Source organism: Suricata suricatta, chromosome X, assembly GCF_006229205.1.
Source record: "Suricata suricatta isolate VVHF042 chromosome X, meerkat_22Aug2017_6uvM2_HiC, whole genome shotgun sequence".
NCBI classification, from domain to species: domain Eukaryota; kingdom Metazoa; phylum Chordata; class Mammalia; order Carnivora; family Herpestidae; genus Suricata; species Suricata suricatta.
In genome coordinates, this window is record NC_043717.1 from 93,228,876 (window position 1) to 93,249,642 (window position 20,767).

The 20,767-nt window shown below is 40.1% G+C and overlaps 1 long non-coding RNA gene across 1 annotated transcript; it reads right to left on the reverse strand.

The window, feature by feature from the left end:
* Positions 1–8,013: 8,013 nt before the first annotated feature.
* On the reverse strand, positions 8,014–17,570 carry LOC115284092. Its single transcript, XR_003905113.1, has 3 exons — positions 17,475–17,570; positions 15,686–15,735; positions 8,014–8,035 (listed from the first exon to the last, which is right to left on the reverse strand). It is a non-coding gene; the product is annotated as an uncharacterized LOC115284092 (long non-coding RNA).
* Positions 17,571–20,767: the final 3,197 nt, after the last annotated feature.

A 20,767-nucleotide genomic window follows, 5' to 3' on the forward strand; every position in this document is an offset into this window, starting at 1 on the left:
AAAATGAAAATACAAAAATCCAAACATTCTGGGATGCAGCAAAGGCAGTCCTAAGAGGAAAGTTTATTGCAATCCACGCCTATTTCAACAAACTAGAAAAAGCACAAATTCAAAATCTAACAGCGCACCTAAATAAACTAGAAAGGGAGCAGCAAGAGCACCCCAAACCCAGCAGAGGGAGAGAAATAATAAAGATCAGGGCAGAATTAAACAAGATAGAATCCACAAAAACAATTGAACAGATCAATGAAACCAAAAGTTGGTTTTTTGAAAAAATAAACAAAATTGATAAACCTCTAGCAAGGCTCCTCAGAAAGAAAATAGAGAACACCCAAATAGACAAAATCATGAATGAAAATGAATTTATTACAACTGACCCCTCAGAAATACAAGCAATCATCAGAGATTACTATGAAAAATTATATGCCAACAAACTGGACAATCTAGAAGAAATGGACAAATTCCTAAACACACATGCACTACCAAAATTCAAACCAGAAGAGGTAGAAAATCTGAACAGACCCATAACCAGTTAAGAAATCGAATCAGTTATCAAAAATCTCCTAATGAATAAAAGCCCAGGGTCAGATGGCTTCCTAGAGGAATATTACCAGACATTTAAAGCAGAGTTAGCACCCAACTTTCTCAAGATATTCCAAAAAATAGAAATAGGGAAACTTCCAGACTAATTCTACAAAAACAGAACTACCATATGATTCGGCAATCCCACTTCTGGATATATACCCAAAAGAATTGAAAAAAAGGTCTTGAAGAAATAGTTGCACTTCCGTGCTCCTAGAAGCATTGTTTATAATAGCCACGAGGTGAAAACAACCCAAATGTTCGGCAACAAATAAATGGATAAATAAAATGAAACAAACAATGGAATATTGTTCAGCCTTAAAAAGGAAGAAAACTCACACATTAGAGCATGGGTGATCCTTGAGGACATTATGCTAAGTTTAATAGTCCGATCATGAAAAGATAAATATTGTTTGATTCCACTTATATGAGGTATCAAGAGAAGTCAAATTCATAGAAACAGAAAGTAGAATGATTACCAGTGCCTAGGGGGTGGAGGAAACAGAGAGTTTTTATTTGATGGGTATGGTGTTTCAATTTGACAAGATGAAAAGAATTCTGGAAATCTGTTGAACAACAATGGGAATATACTTAAACATACTAAACTGAACACTTTAAAATGTCTAAGATAGTGAATTGTATGTTGTGTTTTTGCCATAATTTAAAAATTTTAAAAATACATTGATATTTTCAAGATTTCATTTGCATCAGCTTATTGCTGAGAATCATATTCTTCTAGCTTGAGATACCTAGCTTCAAATTCATTCAATAAAATACAGAAGACTATATTTACAAATAGTATCACTGTTACTCATGAGCTATTAACCTCAGTATTAACTATTGTATTCTTACTATCACAATTAAATGCATATACAGGGGAGAGAAAGTAGTAAGAAAAGTTGCCAGATATGGAGTGGTCTGGCAGTGATGAGGTTTACTCAGCAAATATCCAAGGACCAGAAAATTACTGAGCCTAGTTTCCTACCCAGGGCATTGAAACCCCTCTTCCAAACATAAGATACAGTCTTGCTAAAAAAAAAAAAGTGGGGGGGTTAGGGAGAACCACAGTGACTAAAATTATATTTCCACCCCTCTGCCAAAGTAGAAATAAGTTGAATTATTTATTTTTAAAAGTTATGGCTTTTCTGGGTGGATCAGTCAGTTGAGTGTCTGACCCTTGATCTTGGCTCAGATTGTGATCCAGGGATGGAGCCCCACATCAGGCTTGAAGCCTGCTTAAGATTCTCTCTCTTTCTCTGTCCCTCTTCCCTTCTCACTTGCGTGTTCTGTCTCTCTCTCTCTAAAATAAAGTTAAGTTAAAAAAAATAGTTATGGGGTTCCTGCATGGCTCAGTCAGTTGGACATCTGACTTTGACTCAGGTTGTTATCTCACGATTCGTGGGTTTAAGCCCTGCATTGGGCATTGGGCTCTGTGCTGACAGCTCAGAGCCTGGAGGCTTCTCTCTCTGTCCCTACTCTGCTCTCTCTCTCTCTCTCTCTCTCTCTCTCTCTCTCTCTCTCCTCTCCTCTCCTCTCCTCTTCTCTTCTCTTCTCTCCCTCTAAAAAATAAATAAACATTTAAAAAAATAGTTATATTTCTGGCCGGATATGAATTGAGACTCATATTAACATGGAAAATTACCATATGACACAATTGTATCTTAAAAGTATGCTCATGGGAATCAACATCACTGTTCATGTCAGGTTCAGTCCTTTTGCCAATGGGTCTTGAAGGTCGCAAGGAAGATATACTCCACGATAAATACTCCAGTTTATTGTCTCCGATTATTCAGATGGAATATAAATGTGAGAAATGCACAAGCTCTACAAAAGGTGGTTATAGGAATTTGGGGACTATATGTAAAGATATGAGGAGTTGGAAGTGAGATGTGACAGGTTTTGTAACCTATCTTAACTTAGAATGAACCTAGGACTGGCTCTAGAATTTGCAACAGGGCCAGGTGCAGCAGATGTGACAGGAGAAGCAGCTTGAATCTCTTAATGGTTTACACTGGTTAGCAGTGCTTATAGATAGAAACCAAAGAAAGAGCCTCAGTCCAACTCAAGGTCATCCTGTAGATCATGTAGTCCCTCCTGTTAAAGACCAGTGTTTGCTTATGGTGCTGGTCGATGGATGCAAAATGCAAGCACGATTCTCCTAATAGCTTTCAAAGAGGATATCCTATATGAACAAGTACATAGAAATATATATACTCTTCAAGTACTATATTTAATTCACATACTTTCTCTGGGCTTTGGTTTGATGGTTTAAAGCCAAGGATACTTCGGCATAAATTTGTAGGAAGTAATAGCTCTTCAAAGTCTCCAAGCCAGGATAATCTCATGTAATTCAATCTAATGCAAACCCTGGTCCAGAAAGTAATACCCATCTCATAGCAGGTCAATGGGTCCACACACTCACACTGTTCCTTCTTCTCTAGTCTCTGAATATATAATTGGAATGCACATTCTTCGATTCTGCAAGATCTCCCCCGTTGTTTCTATGGCCTATGGATAAAGGACCATCTTAATAGGAAAGGCAGTGAAAGTCCCTAAAACTTCCCCTTCCAGAAATCTAAATAAGAAGAAACATTACAGGAGCACTTGGGTGTCTTAGTCAGCTAAGCATCCAACTCTTGGTTTCGGCTCAAGTCATGATCTCATGATTGGTGAAGTCAAGCGCTTTGTCAGGCTGTGTGCTGACAGTGTGGAGCCTTCTTGGGATTCTCTCTTCCCCTTTCTCTTTCTAGCCCTCCCCTCCTCAAATAATAAATAAATAAAACTTAAAAAAAGAAAAAGAGACAGTGCATTGCCAAAGGTACTGCAGAAACTACTATCACCATTAAAGATTTAAAAGATGGACGAGACAGATCCTATTACATTTCTCTCAGTTCTCCAGTTTGGCCTTTGCAAAATCAGGTGGCTAATGCCTAGTGACAGTGGACTTAACAAAATAGGAGCCCTGATTGCAGTTGCTGGGTGTACTTTCTTTATAAAAGCGGATCAACATCACACCAGGCACTTAGTACAAAGCTATTGATTTGGCAGAATACTTTCTTCGTGACACACATCAGCAGGGAAGATTGAAAGCAATTTATTTTTGCATGTCAAAAATAGTCAAGTACATACTTCCTCTTGCCTGAGTGCTATGTTAACTCTCTTGCTCTTTGACATAATATTGTCCACTGGGACCTTGAATATCTTGAAACTCTTCAGATTATCATTCTGTTCCACTTCATTTTAATTAATTATACCTGTTGAGCTGGAAATGCTAGCAACCCTAGATGGCTGGTAAGACATTTATATACTAAGAGATAATATTTGTGAACCTACGATATTGTTGAAATTTTTAGAGGTTCACCAAAAGGTATATGCCAAAAGGTGGTAAATAAGCCACATAGAGTTTCAGGGCCTGCCATATTGGTGAAGTTTTAGCAGAAGAAGGGCATGTCTTGGAAGACACTAGTCTTTTTCTAAAGTAAAAAACAAGTTGTCGCACCTTGTAACCCTTACCAGCAAGAGAGGAACAACATTTGTCTCCAAAAGGAGAGTCCTAAAAGAGACACCTAGAACTCTAGAGAAATAACAAGCCCTCTGTGGCAGAGAAATACTCTGTTTGCAAATCATCTACTGTGTTACTATGCCCAGTAAACACTGGGTACCTGACCACAAGATACCAAGAGGCTTTGCAAAGAGAGATGCTCATAAAAAACATCATGGTGTTAACAAGTCCACCATGTCATAAATTTGCGTAGTTCTAACAGCCATTCACTTATCCCACTGTATGCTGAAGCAATGCATTTGGGACTAGGTTCAAGTGGGTCCAGAAGGTATTAATCAAATACATGAATAGTTGGTCAAGATTCCCATGTCACCTAGCATTATTGCATTAACTCCTATTCTTCAAGTCACACCAATGGCCTCATGGCATCTCTATAACCAAATGACAGAAGAGGAAATCACAAGGGCATGATTTACAGCTGGGTCAGCACAGCATGTTGGCACTGACCAGAAATGGACTGCTGCTGTCACATTACAACTCCACTCAAGTGGCCAAAACTGGAAAATTGAGTATAAGGAAAAGATATATGGATGGATCTACAGAAATGGAAACAAAACATACAGATATTTGTCTCAAGATAATACCCACCAAATAGTATACATTGCAGAGAAATATCTTAACAACCATGTGGACAAGAGACTCATTCAGTGGATCTCAGCCCATGTTCTTCTTCAGCTACCTCAAAACTTATACAATGTGCTCATGGAAAAAATAATGCCAGCTATGGATGAGTCCAACCACTGCAACTGCTGAATATCCCAAACTCTCTTTAGTAGAAATTGACAATATTAGTTCCCAGTATGGCATGATTACGTGGGTAGGTCAACCAGAAAGCTGATAGAAGATCAACTACATCAAAACTTTTCAAGTTTGGGGAAAGCAGCAATTCATCTCTATCTGAAAGATACATACAAGAGATACGTGTTTGCTTTCTCTATCTGTAGAACCTCCATCATCCCCACCGTGCACAGACTGAGAAAATTCCTGGCCCACTGACATTGAACTATGCACAATAATACCCAATACCAAAGGGACCACTTTATAGCAAAGGAGGTGCAACAATGGGCTCATGAACATGAGAATCCCTTGAGTTGCCATGTACCTCATCACTCAGAATCAACAAGCCTAAGACAATGGTAGATAAACCTTTTGAAGGACAGGCTAAGGCACCAGCTCATTCACAACATCTTAAGATATAGTATAATTACTGAAGCCATAGACAATATATTATTTTCTTGAATAACTTAAGAACTTAGGTCCAAGAACTGAAGGGCAGTAGAAGGAGTGACTCCACTGACTATCACTCCAGTGGCTGACTTGTGGAACTTTTGCTTCCCCATTCTTACAAACCTAAGCTATGCTGGTTTTGATATACTGGCTCCAAGACTGGAAGCTACTTCTACTTGATGAAACAGTAAATGTTCCAATGAGCCAGAAGCTGCAACTCCCATCTTGCAATTTTGAGATGATTCTAATGCCAGTGGGACAACAGGCAAAGAAAGACATTTTTTATACTTACCGAGGGAATCACTCTAATTTCTATTAGGAGTTAGGTTATACTGTGCACAGAGATAGGGAAGATTCTCTTTGAAACTCAACATCTCTTAATGCATCTATCCCCAATGATAACTGTAAATATCCAGTTACAGAAACCAGGACCCAAAGAAGGGAAAGGCAACTAAGTGCTCAAACCGCTCTGGGATGAAGGTCTGAGTCACCTCACTAAAAAGTAAACTAAATTAGCCAGTGTGCTAGTTATTTGTGAGAAAGGTATAAACACAGTAGTTGTACAAGGAGATGATTAATATAAATTATGATTCTAGGACCAGATACAGTAGCAAGAGCTGTATCTTGGTGTACTAACCCTCATTAGGAGAATAATTCTCCTTTTCAGGAGAATATAACTGGCCACCAATGTGAAGGAGTGTTTCCTCATCCAAAAAAGAAATGAGATTGTGTTTTCCTCACCAAAAAGGAGGCTTCGAATTATATTATCAAGGGGTAGATTGGGGTGCCTGGGTGGCTCAATTGGTTGAGCGTCCAACTTGGCTCGGGTCATGATCTCATGGTGCGAGGCCTGCGTTGGGCTCCGTGCTGACGGCTTAGAGCCTGGAGCCTACTTTGGATTCTGTATCTCCCTCTCTCTACACACCCCCTCATGCTCTGTCTCTCAAAAATAAACGTTAAAAAAAAGAAGGCGTAGATTGTAGCATCTTATATTTATGCCCCCAAAGTTTACACAGATGGAGTCCTTGGACTGCCAGGTCCTTGGCCACATGCTCAAAGGACATCCCTGGCTATCACCACTGTTACCTTGTCTGCTAATAGCACCAGCTCTCACCAGCTCTCATGGAATCACCTGGGTTGAGATCCAAGCTCCAGTAGATCCTCCTTTATAGCTGTTTCGATGAAAATGACAATTATGCAGCCATAAAAAAAAAGAATGAAATCTTGCCATTTGCAACAACATGGATGGACCTACAGAGTATTATGCTGAGTGCAATAGGTCAGAATGAAAAAGACAAATGCCTTATGATTTCACTCATATGTGGAATCTAAAACAAACAAATGAATATACAAAACACAGAATGAGACCTATAAATATAGAGAACAAATTGATGGCTGCCAGAGGGGAAGGAGAGTGGGAAATACAGGCTTCCACTTACAGAATGAATAAGACATGAAAATAAAAGGAACAGCATAAGAAATATAGCCAATGATATCGTAACAACATTATACAGTGACAGATGGTAGTTACACTTGAGCTGAGCATAGCATAATGTATAAACATGTGGAAACACCATGTTGTATACCTGAGACTAGTGTCTCATTGTGTAGCAACTACACTAAAATTTGAAAATTAAAAAAAAAATACAAATGGCAACAGCTTCATCAAAGGTCTGACCTTATGACTCATGGAAATTCTAGCTTTCCTGCTTCTAGCTTCAAATGTAGTGCCATAATATGGGCTGTGAGTTCCGACTTTCTAGTGATTACTTGAAGGGGTGACTGACACAACCTAGAAGTTCAAGGGCATTGATCAGGTGGTTTCACCGTGCTTACCAAGACACCTCCGATATGAACAAGTCACAAGCTGTGTTTCCTCAAGAAGCTGTAGAAATCTCTGTAATGTACTACTTCGTATTTGCTTTCTCTCCTTGCTTGCCTCACTTCCTTCCTCTGCTCATTCTAGCTGCTCTGTAACAATAGCCTTCAAGAAACCCTCCGCACAACAGCTGTACTTCAGTCTCTGTTTTCTAATGAACTCGGGCTAAGACACACCTCTTGTATCTCTTGGTAATCCGTATGAGAACCCCAGTGTCAAAGGTCACAAACCTGAAGGTTCTTTTTTTTTTAATTTTGTATTTGTTTTTGAAAGAGAGAGAGAGAGAGAGAGAGAGAGAGAGAGAGAGAGAGAGAGAGAGAGAGAGAGAGAGGGAGAGAGCATGAGCAGGGGAGGGTCAGAGAGAGAGAGGTGGACACAGAATCCAAAGACAGTCTCCAGACTCTGAGCTATCTGTCAGCATAGAGCCCGACGCAGGGCTCGAACCCACAAACCGTGAGATCATGACCTGAGCCAAAGCCAGACGCTTAACCGAGCCACCCAGGCGCCCCAACCTGAAGGTTCTTCCTAGACACTTCCCTCTTTTTCAGCCTCCATATCTCCTCCCCATCACCTACCTGGCTAAGTCTAAACATGAAAACATGATGAACAAGGGCCTCCATGGTGCAGCTCCAGCCATCTTTACAACTTCCCTTGTGGTTTTCCTTCTTGTAAGGTTCCTCTCAGGAACCGTGATATCCTTGCAGGATGTATGCCTTCTCCTATACATCTTCTCATGAGCCTCCTAAGTTCATCATTCTCTGTTCCCCATTATTACCAATGTCCACCTGGTAAAAAAAAAAAAAAAAAGTTGCTCATTACTCAAGATGAGCTTCATGGGTCATAGCCTCTATGAAGCTCTCTACCTGACACTGCTGACAGTGAGATATAATAAGAAAAAAAACCACAACTGCTAACATTTACATAGTCCTTACTCTATACCAGGTCCTGTCCTGGGTGCTTTCTATGTGATGCCTCCAGCTAGTTCTCATAACAATGCCATAAATTAAGTACCATGACTATTTCCTCTTTCAGAGGTAAGGAAACTGAAACACAGAGAACTGAGGTCACATAGGTAGTCCAGTATTCAAGTGAGCATGCTTTTATCACATTCTTCTGCCTTGCCATTACACAAGTCTGCCTGGCCAGACATACCATATACTGTGTGTTCTTCCATCACACCTTTGACTGTCAGCTGCTAGAATTTGAGGTGTGCCTAGCACAGAGCACAGGATCTGGTGCAGAGTAGGTACTCAATAAATATTTGCAGAATTTATTGATTAATCTGTATGATTCTTGAGAATAACAGATCTTAGACCTAAGTTTGCCATTTTACAAAGCATTCTTCCCATGAACCACCTCATTTGGTACTTCCAATGTTTCTGTAAAATATTTATCCTTAGCAAGGTTACACATTTAGTAAATCAAATATGCAAGGTTTTAACTCAAATGTTTTTTATACAAAACCCAATGCTTTACCTCACTGCACATATTGGCTCACCTAGTAATTTCTGGGTGACATGTTGAAAAATTAGGAACAATTTTGAATCTTCTCATTCTTCTGTTCCAGGAGCTAGGTAGAACACCTACATCCATGAAACTCTTTAGGAAGATGAGCAGCCTTGGGCAGAATATTATAGACCCAAAGTTATACTTTATCAGAGTAGATGCATTCTAACAGAAAATTGAACAAGCCACCTGATTTAAAGAAAAGTTATGGGGCATCTGGGTGGCTCAGTCAGTTAAGCATCCAACTCTTGATTTCAGCTCAGGTCATGGTCTCATGGCTGTGGGATTGAGCCCAATATCGGGATCTATGCTGAGTGTGGAACCTGCTTAAAATTCTCTCTCTCTCTCTCTCTCTCTCTCTCTCTCTCCCATTCCCCCGTGCTCATGTGCATACTCTCTCTCAAAAAAAAAATAAAGGAAGGTTACAATCTGTACTGACCAATGTAGTGGATCTCCAATAAGTTAAAGACAGTAGAATCAAGCATTGTGAAAGTCTTTACCTTTGATGTTAAGGACACTTCACCTCTCTTAGTAACCCTATATCATAATATTTTGACATTTCCCATGGTAATCCTCTTAGTAAGATTCTCTAACACTTAAGTTTTTCTATGTTTGTTTGTTTGTTTTTCCTGCCTCTGGATATTACCTTTATTTTTTTAAATCTTTTTCTATAATAGTTTATGGTCAAATTGGTTTCCATATAACACCCAGTGCTTCTCCTCACAAGTGTCTCCCCATGACCATCACCCTCTTCCCCCCTCTCCTTCCCCCTTCAGCCTTTGGTTCATTTTAGTATTCAATAGTCTTTCATGTTTCGTGTCCCTCTCCCTCCCCAACTCTCTTTCCCCATTACCCTCTCTATGGACCTCTGTTAGGTTTCTCCTGTTAGACCTATGAGTGAAAACATGGTATCTGTCCTTCTCTGCCTGACTTATTTCACTTAGCATGACACCCTAGAGGTCCATCCACTTTGCTACAAATGTCCAGATTTTATTCTTTCTCATTTCCATATAGTATTCCATTGTGTATATATACCACATCCTCTTTATCCATTCATCAGTCAATGGACATTTAGGCTCTTTCCATGATTTGGCTATTGTAGAAAGTGCCGCTATGAACATTGGGGTGCATGTGCTCCTATGTATCAGCACTTCTGTATCCTTTGGGCAAATCCCTAGCAGCGCTATTGCTGGGTCACAGGGGAGTTCTATTTTTGAGGAACTTCCATGCTGTTTTCCAGAGCAGCTGCACCAGTGCAGGAGGGTGCCCATTTCTTCACATCCTCTCCAGCATCTATAGTCTGTTGATTTGTTCATTTTAGCCACTCTGAACGGTGTAAGGTGGTATCTCAGTGTGGTTTTGATTTGTATTTCCCTGATGATGAGTGACGCTGAGCATCATTTCATGTGCCTGTTGGCCATCTGGATGTCCTCTTTGGAGAAGTGTCTGTTCAGATCTTCTGCCCATTTCTTCACCAGATTATTCATTTTTGGGGAATGGAGTTTAGTGAGCTCCTTGTATATTTTGGATACTAGTCCTTTATCTGATATGCCATTTGCCACTATCTTTTCCCATTCGGTTGGTTGCCTATTAGTTTTTTTTATTGTTTCCTTTGCAGTGCAGAAACTTTTTATTCTGATGAGGTCCCAGTAGCTCATTTTTGTTCTTTCTTCCCTTGCCTTTGGGGATGTGTCGAGGAGGAAACATTTGTGACTGAGGTCAAGGAGGCTGTTTCCTACATTCACCTCTAGGGTTTTTATGGTTTCCTGTCTCACATTCTGGTCCCTTATCCATTTTGAGTTTATTTTTGTGAATGGTGTCAGAAAGTGGTCTAATTTCATTCTTCTACATGTTGCTGTCCAGCTCTCCCAACACCACCTGTTGAAGAGGCTGTCTTTTTTCCATTGGATACTCTTTCCTGTTTTGTCAAAGATTAATTGGCCATACATTTGTGGGTCCAGTTCTGGGTTCTCTATTCTATTCCATTAGTCCATGTGTCTGTTTTTGTGCCAAAACCATACTGTCTTCATGTTGACAGCTTTGTAATAGAGGCGAAAGTCTGGGATTGTGATGCCTCCCATTTTGGTTTTCTTCTTCAATATTACTTTGGCTATTCGGGGTTTTGTGGTTCTATACGAATTTGAGGATAGTTTGTTCTAGCTTTGAGAAGAATGCTGGTGCAACTTTGATGGGGATTGCATTGAATGTGTAAATTGCTTTGGGTAATAAAGACATTTTCACAATGTTTATTCTTCTGATCCATGAGCATGGAATGTTTTTCTATTTCTTTGTGTCTTCTTCAATTTCCTTCATAAGTCTTCTATAGTTTTCAGCATACAGGTCTTTTACATCTTTGGTTAGATTTATTCCTAGGTATTTTATGGTTTTTTGTGCAATTGTGAATGGGATCAGTTTTTTTTATTTCTCTTTCTGTTGCTTCATTTTTGGTGTATAAGGATGCAACTGATTTCTGTACTTTGATTTTGTACCCTGCAACATTACTGAATTCATTGATCAGTTCTAGAGGCTTCTGGTGGAGTCGATTCAGTTTTCCATGTCGAGTATCATGTCATCTGCGAAAAGTGAAAGTTTGACTTCTTCTTTGCCAATTCTGATGCCTTTTATTTCCTTTTGTTGTCTGATTGCTCGTGCTAGGACTTCCAACACTATGTGAAACAACAGTGGTGAGAGTGGATTTCAAGGAGAAAGCTCTCAGTTTTTTCCCATTGAGGATGGTATTAGCTGTGGGCTTTCATAAATTGCTTTAATAATGTTTAAGTAAGTTCCATCTATCCCGACTTTCTCAAGGACTTTTATGAAGAAGGGATGTTGTATGTTATCAAATGCTTTTTCTGCATCTATCGACAGAATCATATGGTTTTTTTCTTTTCTTTTATTAATGTGATGTATCACATTGATGGATTTGTGAATATTGACCCAGCCTTGTAACCCAGGAATAAATCCCACTTGATCATAATGGATAATTCTTTTTATATGCTGTTGAATTCGATTTGCTAGTATCTTGTTGAATATTTTTGCATCCATATTCATTAAGGATATTGCCCTGTAGTTCTCTTTTTTTTTGTTGGGTCTCTGTCTGGCTTAGGAAGCAAAGTGATATGTGCTTCGTAGAATGAGTCTGGAAGTCTTCCTTTCATTTCTACTTTTCGAAATAACTTGAGAAGGATCAGTGTTAACTCTGCTTTAAACGTCTGGTAGAATTCCCCTGGGAAGCCATCCGGCCGTGGGCTTTTATTCTTTGGGAGATTTTTGATGACTGATTCTATTTCTTCACTGGTTATGGGTCTGTTCAGATTTTCTATCTCTTCCTGTTTGAATTTTGGTAGTGCATGCGTGTTTAGAAATTTGTCCATTTCTTCTAGATTGTCCAGTTTGTTGGCATATAATTTTTCATGGGAATCTCTGATGGTTGCTTGTATTTCTGAGGGATCTGTTGTAATAGATCCATTTTCCTTCATGATTTTGTCTATTTGCATGTTCTCTCTTTACTTTCTGAGGAGCCTAGCTAGAGGTTTATCAATTTTGTTTATTTTTTCAAAAAACCAACTCTTGGATTCATTTATCTCTTCAATTGTTTTTGCGGATTCTATCTTGTTTAATTCTGCCCTGATCTTTATTATTTCTCTCCCTCTGCTGGGTTTGGGGTGCTCTTGCTGCTCCCTTTCTAGTTTATTTAGGTGCTCTGTTAGATTTTGAATTTGTGCTTTTTCTAGTTTGTTGAAATAGGTCTGGATTGCAATAAACGTTCCTCTTAGGTCTGCCTTTGCTGCATCCCAGAGAGTTTGGATTGCTGTATTCTCATTTTCATTTGTTTCCATATATTTTTTAATTTCCTCTAGTTGCCTGGTTCACCCAGTCATTCTTCGGTCGGGTAGTTTTTAACCTGAACATTTTTGGAGCTTTTCCAGACTTCTTCCTGTGGTTGATTTCAAGTCCCATAGCATTGTGATCTGAAAGTGTGCATGGTATGATCTCAATTCTTTTGTATTTATGAAGGGATGTTTTATGACCCAGTATGACCCAGTGTGCCACTCAGGTCCATTGTTTCTTTAGTGATTTTTTTGTCTTGTTGACCTATCCATTATTGTAAGTGGAGTATTAAAGTCCCCTGCAATTAGCACATTCTTATTGATAAGATTGCTTCTGTCTGTGATTAGTTTTATGCATTTGGGAGCTCCGGAATTCGGCACATAGATGTTTATAATTGGTAGCTCTTCCTGATGTAGAGACCCTGTAATTTTTAAATAATGTCCTCTTCATCTTTTGTTACTGCCTTTACTTTAAAGTCCAGTTTGTCTGATATAGGTATGGCTACTCTGGCTTTCTTTTGACATCCAGTCGCATGGTAGATATTTCTCCCTACCCTTACTTTCAATCTGGAGGTGTCTTCAGGTCTAAGATGAGTCTTTTGTAGACAGCAAATAGATGGATTTTGGTTTTTGATCCATTCTGCTACCCTGTGCAGTTTTATTGGAGCATTCAGTCCATTTACATTCGGTGTTATTATTGAAAAATGTGGGTTTAGATTCATTGTGTTCCCTGTAGAGTGCATGTTTGTAATCATGTCTCTGGCACCTTATATTCCTTGCAACATTTCCCTCATAGAGTCACTCAGGATTTCTTGTAGGGCTGGTTTGGTGGTGATGAATTCTCTCAATTTTTGTTTATTTGGGAAAACCTTTATCTCTCCTTCTATTTTGAATTACAGGCTTGCTGGATAAAGAATTCTTGGCTGCATATTCTTCCTGTTCATCACGTTGAAGATTTCCTGCCATTCCTTTCTGGCCTGCCAAATTTCAGTAGATAGGTCTGTAACCACTCTGATTGGTTTCCCTTTGTATATTAAGGCCTTTTTCTCCCTAGCTGCTTTCATAAATCTCTCTTTGATTTTACATTTTTCCAGTTTCACTATGATATGTGGTGCTGAAGGTTGGTTTACGTTATGTCTTAGGGGAGTTCGGTATGCCTCTTGAATTTCATTGTCTTTCTCTTTCCCTAGATTGGGGAAATTTTTGTGTATAATTTGGTCCATCACCCCTTCGGGACCTTTTTTTTCAATCTTCCTCTTCAGGAACTCCTATGATATGGTTATTGTTGCATTTGACTGTATCATTCAGGTCTTTGATTCTCCTTTCGTGCTCCTGTATCACTCTATCTGTCTTTTTCTTGGCTTCTTCTTTTGCTATAACTGTGTCTTCTAATTCACCTATTCTCCTCTCTGCTTCTTCAATCCGTGCAATGTGGCCTCCATCTTATTATTCACCTTATTTATAGCCTCATTTAACTCATCACAGCTATTTTGAAGGTTCCTAGTCTTTGTATCAATATCTTCTGACAGCTCTTATGCTTTTATCAAGCCCAGCAATTAATTTTATGATAATCATCCTAAATTCTTGTTCAGTTATGTTGTTTGTGTCTGTTTTGAGTAGTTCTGTTGCTGTGATTTCTTCCTGGAATTTCTTTAGAGGAGAGTCTTTTCGTTTTGTCATTTTGGCTAGCTTTGTGTCTCTTATCAGTTTTAAAAGCTTGTTCTGCACTGTGCACCTGTTTAGTATGGCCCTATTAAAGGAGGCTCTTCGTCCAGGTCATTTCAGATGTTCTTTTAATGGTGTCTCTCAGTTTCTCTTGTGCTTGTATTTAATATATTTCCTTAATCAGTGATAATTGAGACTTTCCATTATGTGTGCTTTGGCCTGTTTTTTTGAGGTAGCCCTGGAAAGGAACACAGACAAACACACAGGGAACACAAGCATGCAAGCTCACTGACACATCCGGTAAACAAGCAAACCAAATGGGAAAGGAAAAAAAAAGGAGCAGGAAAGAAAAGAGAGGACAGGAAAAAAAGAATGAAGACAAAAACAAAAACAAAAACAAACTGGGGGCACAGAGACAGAGATAAAGGACAGTCTGAGAGCTTAAAACCTGTGGAGGATAAAGATAAGAATGAGATAAGCAAAAAATATCTGGATGGGAAGGGTTGATCTAATCGAAGCAGTGTTTAATGTTGGTCTTTCCCAGACTCCAGGGGGAAAGGGGAGAGAGGGATGAAATAGGAAAATAGAAAAGAAAAAACAAGGGGAAAAATTATGGAATCTTAAAAATTAAAAATAATTCGGAATGAAAAAATTGAAAAAAAATTAAAAAATAGCAGGAAGAGTAGAATCCAGGACTCCAGAGTGGATGGGCATGGTTGGATGTAACTGTGTCGGGTCTCAGGGCCTGGTCTCTGAGGCCCCGCCTTAGTGGATGCAGGGAGAAGAATGGCGGTGCCTCAAGCCCCTCTCAGAAGGCGAGTTGCCAGCCACTCTCTTGAGACCAACGTCCCCGTGCCATGGGCGGGTCAAGTTGTTTCGGTTTTCTAAGATCCGCTGGGCCTTCAAATCCCTTTACTATTTCTGCCACCGTTAAAGTAACCTCTGGCAGCAAGGCGGCTTTCCCGTCGAGGCTGCACAGGGGGACTGGAGAGCCAGCCCTTCCCTGGCTCCACCTGAGGTCCGAGGGCCGCCGGGCCCAGCGGATCGGCCCAGCGGATCGCGAGCCCGCTGAGGGGGTTGGATTTCTCCCCCTGCGCCCAGCAGCTGCGAATGGAAATTTTGTCTCCCCGGCACGTGGGCTAAGGGCTCCCTTCAGTCTCTCCTCTTCCCCTCCACTCTGTACCTCCTTGGGGGCCGCTTCGCGTCCCTTGTCTTGCGCTGCCGACTCACGCACAGCATGGCTGGCTCATGGGCAGCTCTCAAAACCCTGTGCCAGCCTGCACAGCCGTCCCGCACACTCGCAGCCGTGCATGGTGTTGTGCAGCCTCCGCACTCTCTGCAGCCCGGGGCTAAGTCTCTGGGCACTCTCTTTCCCAGCTCCGCTTTGAGCCGGCGCCCCCTCCCTCAGAGTCTCTGTTCCCAGTTTTCACTCACTTATTGTGGCATCCGTGGGGCTGATATCAATAAGGGCTCAGTGCGCACACCTGGAGATGAGAAAATTGTGACTTTTAAATCCTCTCAGTTTGATGTTTGCAGGCTTGCGGAGGTAACAGTGTTCCCTACCTCTCCACAATCTTGCGGCTCTCTCTTAAGTTTATTAAATATATGTCCTTTAGTCGAATCTTTGAAGCTCACTGAAAGTGTTATTAATGTGTTTTAATATTCAGACATTTTACTAGAATGGGCCACAATTAAAACCATTGTTACATCTTTAAATATAACTGCAATCTTTCATATAAAGAACAACTGTGGGAGTACCTGGTTGAGTATTGGGTTTAAGCTCAGGTCATGATATCACAGTTCGTGAGTTCAAGCCCCGCATTTCACTCCCTGCTGTCAGAGCAGAACCTGCTTTGGATCCTCTGTCTCCCTCTCTCTCTGCCCCTCCCCAGCTCATGTGCATACGTGCACACATGCATGCTCTCTTTCAAAAATAAATAAACATTTAAAAAATTAAAAAAAGAAATTATACAAACATTGACTAAATTTCTAATATATATTAACCATTGTGCCTGGCACAGATAGAAACACAATAAGCTCCATGAATATGAGTATGCTGTTTTAACTCACTATTGTACATGCATAATTTAACACAGTGCTTGGCAAGTAGCAGGTACCCAACAATACTGACATAATATATGAATAAAACATGACAAATGCATGGCTCTTACCTTTGAAAATATTGCAATTCACAATATTTGGATCTCATGAAAATTTATCTTGAGCCCATGGATAAACTCACGTTACACAACTATCATGAGCATTTCTGGGGCCACAGAAATAAAGCAGAGGAGCTAATTAAGTATGATGTGATACGAAGAGCATTGTGACATGTGGCTTGTAGGGAGCGGATAAATAAAAGGGAGTGAAAAATAAAAGTGACCTAGGTGTGTCCAGGGGTCTTATAATGCTCACTGTAGGAGATTCCATTTCTTTAGTTTATTCCTTTGTAGTAAAGAATAAGATTATGGAATGTGGAAGCTGCTCATTTATAGAGTTCAGAGCTCACATACTGTAGCTTGCTTGAGTCATTCTGTGAACTCTGTGACCCAGTCTCACACAGTGCCATGACATAGTAGGTGCTTCCTATATATTGTGGAATGAATATAATTGTATCAAATGAAATGACTGCTCTCAGCCTCAGGAGACAAAGGCAAAGACTTCCGGCCAAGCTCTCTATTGACACCTTGTGGTCATAAGTACACATGACACCCAACCCCAGAAATAGGACTGAGGACAAGCAAATTCACTTTTACAGGTGGTGAGAGAAGAAAAGAAGCTTGATGGTGAGTGGCAGGCCCAAAGTGGAACAGCAAGCATTCTCTAAGGGAAGGACTGGCTCTCACCTCTGTGACTGTCTCGGGACTCCGTGGGTACACTGACCCATAGACAGGGGCCTCCAAAGCCTATCTCCTGTTTAGAAAGGTACATCTCTGGGCTGGACCTGGGCTGAGAAAGTGACTTATTTTGAAGAGTTTATGCCATCAGAGAGTTCAGAGAAAAGGGTCCAGATTAGTCCCTGCTATATCTTTCCAAAAGCAATGATTGGCAATTGGAATGGAAGTGAGGAATTGAGCTGCCATATCACAACTGTGATCAAACAAAAGGACTATGATGTGAAAATGGCAAGAGTGGAAGAACATGGGGTTCTGGTCTTGAAACAGAAGGCATATGTTGCATGGAAACATGTTCCATCAATCCTAGAAAGTTAGGTTTGACTTACCCACTCATACGACTCAAAAAGATAAAGAAGCTTTATATACAGTTGTCCGCCAGGCAAATGTCTCCGGCATCTGCCCTCAACTCTCAGGTTTATTCTGCCATGGCTCATCTTCTCCTTTGAGGCCATTGTTATGGTACTTTTTTTTACAACCAATTTTGACCTGTATAAAACATTAAAGGGAAGACTCATATTAATTCCCACAGCACTATAGCAAGAGTTAGATTTTGTCACCAGAATGGCCAGTATTAAGCAGGTCCAATCAGAGAACACTAAATAAGACTGCTTGAAAGCACCCCCACAAAAAGAAGGCCCCCCCCATTTTGTTTATCTATGCACCAGCCATGAAAAAGGAATGAAGTATTGATACAAGCTACTATGTGGATAAACTTTGAAAACATCATGCTAAGTGTAAGAAGTCAGACACAAAATGCCACATATTGTATGATTTTATTTATATGAAATGTCAAGAACAAGCAAATTCATAGGGACAGAGAGCAGATTGATGGCGGTCAAGAGTTGGAGGTATAGGTGGGGAATTGGGAATGAGTGTTTGAACTCGTATGAAGTTTCTTTGGGGGTTGATGAGAAGTTCTAGAATTAGACAGTAGTGATTGTTGTAAAGTTTTGTGTATATACTAAAAACCATTGAATTGTGCACTCTGAAAGGGAGAATTTATAATATACAAATTATATCTCAATTTAAAAAAAAGAAAAATAAGAGAGGCGCCTGGGCGGCTCAGTCAGTTGAACGTCCAGTTCTTGAATTCCGCTTAGGTCATGATCTCACAGTTCAGAGGTTCAAGCCCCACACCAGGCTCTTCACTGATAGCATGCAGCCTGTTCAGAATTCTGTCTCTCCCTGTCTCTCTACCCTACCCCTGCTCGTGCTCTCCCTCTCTGCCTCAAAATAAATTTAAAAGAAAAGAAAAGAGGAAGCAAGATGGCGGAGGAGCAGGGAATGCTGTAATCTCCACCCACCCACAACTATCAAACTAAGAAGGACTAAAGCCACAATACTCTGATCTGTAAGAATGAGAAGTGTACACACAGAGTCCTTATAGATGACAGCCTCATATATACCTGAGTGAGTGTGAACTGGGGCCAGAGGCTCTACGGCACCAGCCCAATGCAGAGCCAGAGGAGACCTCCCAGTGAAGAAATCGAATGAGTTATCAAAATCTCCCAATGAACAAGAGCCCAGGGCCAGGTGGCTTCCCAGGGGAATTCTACCAGACATTTAAAGCAGAGTTAACACCCTTCCTTTCCAAGATATTACAAAAAAGAGAAATAGATGGAAAACTTCCAAACTCGTACACTGTAGCCAGCATCACTTTGATTCACAAACCAGACAGAGACCCAACAAAAAATGAGAACTACATGACAATATCCTTAGTGAATACAGATGCAAAAATACGCAACAAGATACTACCAAATCGAATTCAAAAGCATATAAAAGGAATTGTCCATCATGATCAAGTGGGAGTCATTCCTGATTACAGGGCTGGTTCAGTATTCGCAAATCAATCAGTGTGATACATCACATTAACAAAAGAAAAGATAAAAACCGTATGATCCTGTCGATACATGCAGAAAAAGTATTTGACAAAATACAGCATCTCTTCTTAATAAAAGCCCTCGAGAAAGCTAGGATAGGAGAAACTTACTTAAATATTATTAAAGCAATTTATGAAAAGCCCACAGCTAATACAATCCTCAATGGGGAAAACTGAGAACTTTCCCCCGAGATAAAAAACACAACAGGGATGTCCACTCTCACCACTGTTGTTTAACATAGTGCTGGAAGTCCTTGCATCAGCAATCAGACAACAAAAGGAAATAAAAGGCATCAGAATCGGCAAAGAAGTCAAACTTTCAGTTTTCGCAGATGACATGATACTCTACATGGAAAACCCAATCGACTCCACCAGAAGCCTTTTAGAACTGATCCATGAATTCAGCAAACTCGCAGGGTACAAAATCAATGTACAGAAATCGGTTGCATTTTTATACACCAATAATGAAGCAACAGAAAGAGAAATCAAGAAACTGACACATTCACAATTGCACAAAAAACCATAAAATACCTAGGAATAAGCCTAACCAAAGATGCTAAAAGACCTGTATGATGAAAACTATAGAAAGCTTATAAAAGAAATTGAAGAAGATACCAAGAAATGAAAAAAAAAACTATTCCGTGCTCATGGATCAGAAGAATAAACATTGTTAAAATGCCATTATTATCCAAAGCAATCTACATATTCAATGCAATCCCCATCAAAATTGCACCAGCGTTCTTCTCAAAGTTAGAACAAACTATCCTCAAATTCATACGGAACCACAAAAGACCCCAAATAACCAAAGTCATATTGAAGAAGAAAACCAAAATGGGAGGCATCACAATCCCAGACTTGAGCCTCTACTACAAAGTTGTCATCATCAAGACACTATGATATTGGCACAAAAAAAGACACACAGACCAATGGAATTGAATAGATAACCCATTCCTGGATCCACAAATATATGGCCAATTGATTTTTGACTAAGTCGAACAGAGTATCCAATGAAAAAAAGACAGCCTCTTTAACAGGTGGTGCTGGGAGAACTGGACAGCAACATGCAAAAGAATGAAACTAAACCACTTTATTACACCATTCACAAAAATAAACTCAAAATGGATAAAGGACCTGAATGTGACACAGGAAACCATAAAAACCCTAGAGGAGAAAGCGGGAAACATCCTCCTAAATCGCAGCAATTTCCTACTTGACACATCCACAAAGGCAAGGGAATCAAGAACAAGAATGAACTATTGGGACCTGTCAAGATAAAAAGCTTCTGCAGTGTAAAGGAAACAGTCAAAAAAGTAATAGGCAACCGACAAAATGGGAAAAGATAGTGGCAAATGGCATATCGGATAAAAGGCTAGTATCCAAAATCTACAAAGAACCCACTAAACTCCATACATGAAAAATGAATAATCCAGTGAAGAAATGGGCAGAAGACATGAATAGACACTTCGCCAAGGAGGACATCCAGATGGCCAACAGGCACATGAAACAATGCTCAGCATCACTCATCATCAGGGAAATACAAATCAAAACCACACTGAGATACGACCTCACAACGGTCAGAGTGACTAAAATGAACAAATCAAGAGACTATAGATGCTGGCGAGGATGTGGAGAAACGGGCACCCTCCTGCACTGTTGGTGGGAATGTACACTGGTACAGCTGCTCTGGAAAACAGTGTGGAGGTTCCTCAAAAAACTATCCATAGAACTCCCCTGTGACCC